This window comes from Trichosurus vulpecula, chromosome 5, assembly GCF_011100635.1.
Source record: "Trichosurus vulpecula isolate mTriVul1 chromosome 5, mTriVul1.pri, whole genome shotgun sequence".
In the NCBI taxonomy this organism is placed as follows: Eukaryota; Metazoa; Chordata; class Mammalia; order Diprotodontia; family Phalangeridae; genus Trichosurus; species Trichosurus vulpecula.
Genome location: NC_050577.1, coordinates 257,603,902 through 257,611,124, shown reverse-complemented (window position 1 = coordinate 257,611,124; position 7,223 = coordinate 257,603,902). Strand labels below are relative to the sequence as shown.

At 39.1% G+C, this 7,223-nt stretch overlaps 1 pseudogene; it reads right to left on the bottom strand.

The window, feature by feature from the left end:
- Positions 1 to 1,578: 1,578 nt before the first annotated feature.
- LOC118851260 lies at positions 1,579 to 3,076 on the bottom strand (annotated as a pseudogene).
- Positions 3,077 to 7,223: the final 4,147 nt, after the last annotated feature.

The window sequence follows — 7,223 nt, the reverse complement described above, 5'->3', positions numbered from 1 at the left end:
CAGGTAAATCGTCTTTTCCTGAATGCTTTTTTTGTTCAATTGTAAATGCTTCTAGGGTAAGAAATTCACTTATTAATACCAAACAATTTCTCTAATACTTCAATAACTACTGTATAAAAAATGATCCTATAACCAGGGATTTAGAGCTAGAAGAGACCCAATGGGCCAGCTAATTCAATCCTTTAATTTTACAGATGAGCCAAGAATGGTGAAATGATTTGCCGGGGTCACACAGATAAGTAAGTGACAGTCAGGATTCAAACCCAGGTCATTTGACTCCATGTAATACTATATTAGAATCCTACTGTCCACAGAGTTATGGAACCACCCTATAAGTGAAATCCTTTTATACTAAATTCTTCTTAGTTCCTTTGTTAACTAATCCCTCATGGAAAAACTTCTCTGTGCTTTGCACAGAAGAATAGATATCTAATAAATACTTGGATTTATTAAGTCTCTTATTGTGCCTGGCACTCAGATGTTGAAGGAAAAATGAAACATTTCCTACTCTCAGAGAACTTATATTTTATTGGAATAAACACCACATACATATATAAATTTTTTAAAAAAATTTATTTGAGAACTAAAACATTTATTAAGTATTTTTAAGGGAAATGGGGCTAAGAAGTTAACACTAAAAATTTTGTGAATACATTTTGGAATTTCAAGAATTGAATTCTTAAATGTCCCTATTTGCAAGCATGTTTCTTTTAGGTGAGGAAATATAAAAAAAAAAATAACATTTACTTTTATAATACACAATACGTAAACTCATGTATAATTTTAGCAAGTTATAGTAAAACAATAATTTAAAAGTTATAACAGAATTTTACACTATTGAAAAATTCATATTTTGAAATGTTCTGGATGTTCCCATCAAGCATTTTACATTATAGAAATACCTGTTTATAAGCAATTTATCAGTGAGTTACTAAATAGTTTAACCGCTCTTACTAATTTCTATGATTCCGGTAGGTCTTGTGTTCATCCTTCGTTTTCAAAGAGGACCACGACATCAGGAAAATGATGACATGACTTGCAATTGAATTTGATTTGAGTGAGGGAGGGCTGTGCAAGTTCACCAGCCTCACTTTCTCCTCCAGAGTCAGCTGAATCCTGTGGCCTGATATTCATCAGGACAACTGGACATGACCCAGTATGCAGTGAGAGACCCTGGCCCTTTCAGGCTAAGACCGTTTCAGGTTCTCCCCGGTAGGTCTAAAAGCCCTACAAAGTATGACAGAATAATTATGAAAAATCAGTGCAATCACTTAAGTGATATTATAACTAAACGGCACTAAAATATAAATATCAAATTTGAAACTAAACAAAACGATGGTTCTTAATACAGACAATTGCAGCAGAAGAAAAATTGCGTTTGATAAACCCCACAAAGTTGCACTACAGGAATCCTTTCAATAATATTCCATAATTAACAATTTTCCTATGCTGATAAACTCTTTTTTACCATGATTCGGTGCAATCAATTTTGTGTATTAATTTTTATTGTGTAAATAACAAATCAGTAGCTGCGATTAAAAAAAAATGAAACGTTCAAAAGGGATCCTATGATGTTCATCATGAGCTTCTGGCATCTCTCACCAATGCTTTTATTGTTCCTTTGGTTTCAAAGCAGATGGAACAAGGGGTTGGAATTTTAGCTTTGATAATCATACGGTTTCCACTTCTGCCATGTTGTTCTAGCTTTTGTAAAGCACTAGTAATTGGCTCTTTGAATTTCTTATCCATTAGTCTCTTGGAAAGACTTGTAAGCAAATGCTTCAGATGATCATTTAGAGAAGGCCCACACCACCATTCAACTGTACTAAAGCATTCAATCCCCCTTCAAACACTTCACCACCTGAATGAGTCAGAGCTGTTTTCAAGACAGCAAACAGTCTATACAAAGGATAGGGAACCTGAGGACCTAGAGGGCCACATGTGGCCCAAAGGTAGCAGTTCCCTACCCCTGGTCTGGGTAGCAAGGGCACAGTTTTTTCAGTAGCACTCCAACCAAAAGTAATTCTTTAAAATCTCCTTTCGATACAAATGTTTATGGATGTTTGGTCTCTTTTAGACCCTGCAATGAATACCTCCTTTGGAGTAAAATCAGCAAAAGCAGGAGTGGGTAGCTGATCACTAAATGGGTCAGTAGTTTTAAGATTAAATTTATTACTGGCTGAGGGTGAGGTTTCTTCACAAAATCTGGAGAATTGTTGGAGGTTAATGACTTGTTTTGGTGTATTACAGATCTATGTTTTATTTGGGAACCTGATGACACTCTTTGTTCATAGGTCCCTCTCACTCTTGTTTCTCATCTGTAGGCTTCCATGACTCTGTGGCAGTTAAGGCCTATAAATATATTTTTTTAAAAAATAAATAGGATGCAATTTGGAGGAGGGAGTTACTAGCAGCTATGGGGCATGGAGAAAGGCCTCACTTAGGAAGGAGTTAGAGGCTGAGCTGAGTTTTGAAGGGAACTATACCATTTCTAAGAGGAGGGGAGAAGAAGGCATGCAGAGACAATTCCTACAAAAACACAGAGATGGGATAGATTTTTAATAGAAATATCTGTTGTTGTTCAGTCATATCTGACTCTTCATAACCTCATTTGGGGTTTTCTTGACAAAGATACTTGAATAGTGGAATAGTTTGCCATTTCTTTCTCCAGCTCATTTTACAGATGAGGAAACTGAGGCAAACAGGGTTAAGTGACTTGCCCATGGTCATACAGCTACTTAAGTGTTTGAGGCCACATTTGAACTCAGAAAGATGAGTCTTCCTTGCTCTAGGCCACCTAGCTTCCTCAATAGAAATATAAAATTTAAATAGTTTAAGTTAAATATTTTATTTAAATAGTTAATTTATGTTAAATATTTTAAGTCCAATCACTTGAAATATTTAATATACTTAGATTCAGTAACATTAAACCCCATAGTTAAAATATTGCTCTGTGAGTTATTATTAAAAATATTAATCTGATCCTTAATAAAAAGATTATGTACCATGAAAAGGACCTTGTAATACCTTTAGGTTTGTTTATGTAGTTCACCGAGCCCGAAGGCATGGAGCACATGATTGATTTTTGTCTTCATGTATCTTTTTGCCCTAGCATTTGGATTTTACTGGTGAATCCTGCTATCTATATAACCAGCTGAAAGTTCAATGCTATTTGGGATTTTGCTAAGAGGAATTTCTCCACAAGATTTTGTATTTAAACAACAACAATAACAACACCTAATCTAAAGTCAAAAGACCTGGGTTTAAATTCTAGCTTCCCAATTTCCTAATATTTATGTGACTTTGGGTGAGTCACTTCGGTCAATGGGCTTCATTTATAAAATGAGGGGTTAGATTACATTATCTTTAAAGATCTTTGCAGTACAGAAATCTACACTTTAAAAAACCCTGTGCTTTTATTGGAATAAGTCAACAAGCATTTTAAAGTGCCCACTATGTGACAGGCATTGTGTAATTAGAAACTGCTAAGGGTAGAGAAATACTTAACATCCAGAAATCCCAGTTACCAGAGACTCTCTTCTAGCAAGATTGCCGAGTGCCACCAGCTCATAAATGTCAGTGCACTGAGATGCAACGTACATAAAGTGTGATTCCCCAGATCCTCATGGTTTAGGTATCATGAACACAGTACAGCTCTGCAAGGCAGAGGCAGAAGTCAACAATTTCCTTTTATTTGTTTTAGCCCTGTCCATCATTTCCTCCTACAATGTGAGCTTATCAAAAACAGCAGTACATACATTTGGGGGATAGTTCCTTTATTTAGCTATTATAGAGTCACTCATTGCTAATGGAAACACAACCACTTGGGGACTTGGAACAGCTCTGTCATCAGTATGTCTATTTTTAGGAAAGGAAGTGTTGGGTAATTTCTCTAGCTAAAACAACAGGGAGAATTTAAGTTGAGAGGATTTCAATAGCCCATTGAAAGTTTGACTAGGAGTCAAAAAGTGAATAATTCTTCTCACCCCTGCTCCCACTTACCTTAGGTAGATTACTATAGGCAGCTAGCTAGTGGATGCAATGCCATGCCTGAAGTCAGGAAGACCTGAGCTCAATCAAGCTTTGTTTACTAGCTGTGTGACCCTGGGTAAGTCACTTAATATTTCTCTGCCTCAGTTTCCTCATCTGTAAAATAAGGATAAGCACCTATCTCCCAGGTTTCTTGTGAGTTTCAAATGAGATAAGACTTGTAAAGTGTTCAGCACAGGGCTTGGCACAAAGTAGGTTCTATGTAAATACTAGCTATTATCGTTTCTGCTAACAATCACAAGCGGCCAAGGTATCATGTTTGCCTTTCATTCAGGTATCTGCATCTTCCAAAGCTTCTTACTACTGGGTAAGGGCAAAGATCAACTTTAAGAAATGAAAATATCGGGGGGCGGAGCCAAGATGGCAGCTGGAAAGCAGGGACCAGCTTGAGCTCCCTGCCGAGTCCCTCCAAAAACCTATAGAAAATGGCTCTGAACCAATTCTAGAGCAGCGGAACCCACAGAACAGCAGAGGGAAGCAGGGCTCCAGCCCAGGACAGCCTGGATGGTCTCTGGGTGAGGTCTATCCCACACGGAGCTAGGAGCTGGGAACGGAGTGGAGCAGAGCCCAGCCTGAGCAGCGTGGATCAACCAGACCAGGAGCCGGGCGGAGCGGGCCCTGGTGCCCTGTGTTGGTGAGCTGCAGCAGTTGCCGGTCTTCTCAACCCACAAACACCAAAGACTGCGGAGAAGGTTAGTGGGAAAAGCTGCGGGAGTGGAAAGAGTTCGTGGTTTGGCTTCCAGCCCCGGGGGCAGCGGACGTGGGGCAGCTACAGTTGCTGCTGCTTCTGGCCCCAGGCCCACCTGGTGGGAGGAATTAAGTGGCAGATCAGAGCAGGAGTGCAACAGCCTGCTGAAGATCTAAGCCCAGTCCGGACTGGGGGTTCTTGAGGAAGGAGTAGTGCGGGTGTGACAGAGCTGGCACCTCCCCCCCCAAACGTAGAACATAGAACTCGTTAGTCTACAAGCAGTCATACCCCACTGAAAAACTCAAGGGTCAAGTTAGTTGGTCGGAATATGGCCAGGCAGCGAAAACACACCCAGATTCAGTCTCAGACTTTGCATTCTTTCTTTGCTGACAAAGAAGACCAAAACATACAGCCTAAAGAAGACAACAAAGTCATAGAGCCTACAACAAAAGCCTCCAAGAAAAACATGAACTGGCCCCAGGCCATGGAAGAGCTCAAAAAGGATTTGGAAAAGCAAGTTAGAGAAGTAGAGGAAAAATGGGGAAGAGAAATGAGAAGGATGCGAGAAAACCATGAAAAACAAGTCAATGACTTGCTAAAGGAGACCCAAAAAAATACACTGAAGAAAACAACACCTTAAAAAATAGATTAACTCAAATGGCAAAAGAGCTCCAAAAAGCCAATGAGGAGAAGAATGCCTTGAAAGGCAGAATTAGCCAAATGGAAAAGGAGGTCCAAAAGACCACTGAAGAAAATACGACTTTAAAAATTAGATTGGAGCAAGTGGAAGCTAGTGACTTTATGAGAAATCAAGATATTATAAAACAGAACCAAAGGAATGACAAAATGGAAGACAATGTGAAATATCTCATTGGAAAAACCACTGACCTGGAAAATAGATCCAGGAGAGATAATTTAAAAATTATTGGACTACCTGAAAGTCATGATCAAAAAAAAGAGCCTAGATATCATCTTTCAAGAAACTATCAAGGAGAACTGCCCTGATATTCTAGAGCCACAGGGCAAAATAGAAATTGAAAGAATCCATCGATTGCCTCCTCAAATAGATCCCAAAAAGAAATCTCCCAGGAATATTGTCACCAAATTCCAGAGCTCCCAGATCAAGGAGAAAATACTGCAAGCAGCCAGAAAGAAACAATTTGAGTATTGTGGAAACCCAAACAGAATAACCCAAGATCTGGCAGCTTCTACATTAAGAGATCGAAGGGCTTGGAATATGATATTCTGGAGGTCAATGGAGCTAGGATTAAAACCTAGAATCACCTACCCAGCAAAACTGAGTATGATGCTCCAAGGCAAAATATGGACTTTCAATAAAATAGAGGACTTTCAAGCTTTCTCAGTGAAAAGACCAGATCTGAATAGAAAATTTGACTTTCAAACACAAGAATCAAGAGAAACATGAAAAGGTAATCAAGAAACAGAAATTGCAAGGGACTTACTAAAGTTGAACTGTTTTGTTTACATTCCTACATGGAAAGATGATGTGTATGATACATGAGACCTCAGTATTAGGGTAGCTGAAGGGAATATGCATATATATATATATATATATATATATATATGTTTATGTATATATAGGTGAATGTGTATGTATGTATATATCTATGTGTGTATATATATATGTGTGTGTGTATATATGTGTATATATATATATATATATGTATATAAGAGAGAGAGCAGACACAGGGTGAGTTGAAGATGAAGGGAAGATATCTAAAAGAAATAAAATCAAATTAAGGGATGAGAGAGCAACATACTGAGAGAGGGAGATAGGGAGAGATAGAATGGGGTGGATTATCTCACATAGAGGTGGCAAGAGGAAGCAGTTCTGTGGGAGGAGGGGAGAGGGCAGGTGAGGGGGGAATGAGTGAACCTTGCTCTCATCAGTTTTGGCCTGAGGAGGGAATGCCATGCATACTCAATTGGGTATCTTACCCCACAGGAAAGAAGAGGGAGGAAGATAAAAAGTAAAAAATAAAAGGGGGGGATGATGGAGGGGAGGGCAGATGGGGGTGGAGGTAATCAAAAACAAACACTTCTCAAAGGGGACAGGGTCAAGGGAGAAAATTCAATAAAGTGGGATGGGTTGGGAAGGAGCAAAATATAGTTAGTCTTTCACAACATGAATATTGTGGAAGGGTTATACATAATGATACACATGTGGCCTAGGTTGAATTGCTTGACTTCTTAAGGAGAGTGGGTGGGAAGGGAATGGGGGAGAGAATTTGGAACTCAAAGTTTTAAAAACAGATGTTCAAAAAGAAAAAAAAAGTTTTTGCATGCAACTAGAAAATAGGATACACAGGCAATGGGGTGTAGAAATTTATCTTGCCCTACAAGAAAGGAAGGGAAAAGGGGATGAGAGGGGAGAGGGGTGATAGAGGGGAGGGTTGACTGGGGAACAGGGCAACCAGAATGTATGCCATCTTGGAGTGGGGGGGGAGGGTAGAAATGGGGAGAA